The sequence below is a fragment of the Condylura cristata genome, unplaced genomic scaffold (assembly GCF_000260355.1).
Source record: "Condylura cristata isolate star-nosed mole 26May11 unplaced genomic scaffold, ConCri1.0 scaffold00048, whole genome shotgun sequence".
Classification (NCBI taxonomy): Eukaryota; Metazoa; Chordata; class Mammalia; order Eulipotyphla; family Talpidae; genus Condylura; species Condylura cristata.
Window position 1 is genome coordinate 1,059,940 of NW_004567149.1, and position 392 is coordinate 1,060,331.

General features: G+C 59.2%; 1 protein-coding gene across 1 annotated transcript in view; it reads right to left on the minus strand.

Moving 5' to 3' along the window:
- Positions 1-392, minus strand: part of TUBB2A (tubulin, beta 2A class IIa) — a 39,451-nt gene that overhangs the window by 17,215 nt on the left and 21,844 nt on the right. The gene's annotated exons all lie outside the window — the stretch shown is intronic.

Consider the following 392-nt stretch of genomic DNA (forward strand, 5'->3'; position numbering starts at 1 on the left):
CTCACAGAGCCCGCAGCACGGGCTCTCGCGAGAATCTGCCTCTAGTGCCAAGCCTAAGACGTCGAAACATCGCGAGATCTAAATATGGCCCCAGCGACTGCAGTCCAATCTCGCGCAATAATTGCGCCACATCGCCCGCCCTCAACATTCACCAACACACGGGGCCTCACAGAGCCTGCAGCACGGGCTCTCGCGAGAATCTGCCTCTAGTGCCAAGCCTGAGACGTCGAAACATCGCGAGATCTAAATATGGCCCCAGCCACTGCAGTCCAATCTCGCGCAATAATTGCGCCACATCCCCCGCCCTCAACCTTCACCAACACACGGGGCCTCACAGAGCCCGCAGCACGGGCTCTCGCGAGAATCTGCCTCTAGTGCCAAGCCTAAGCCGT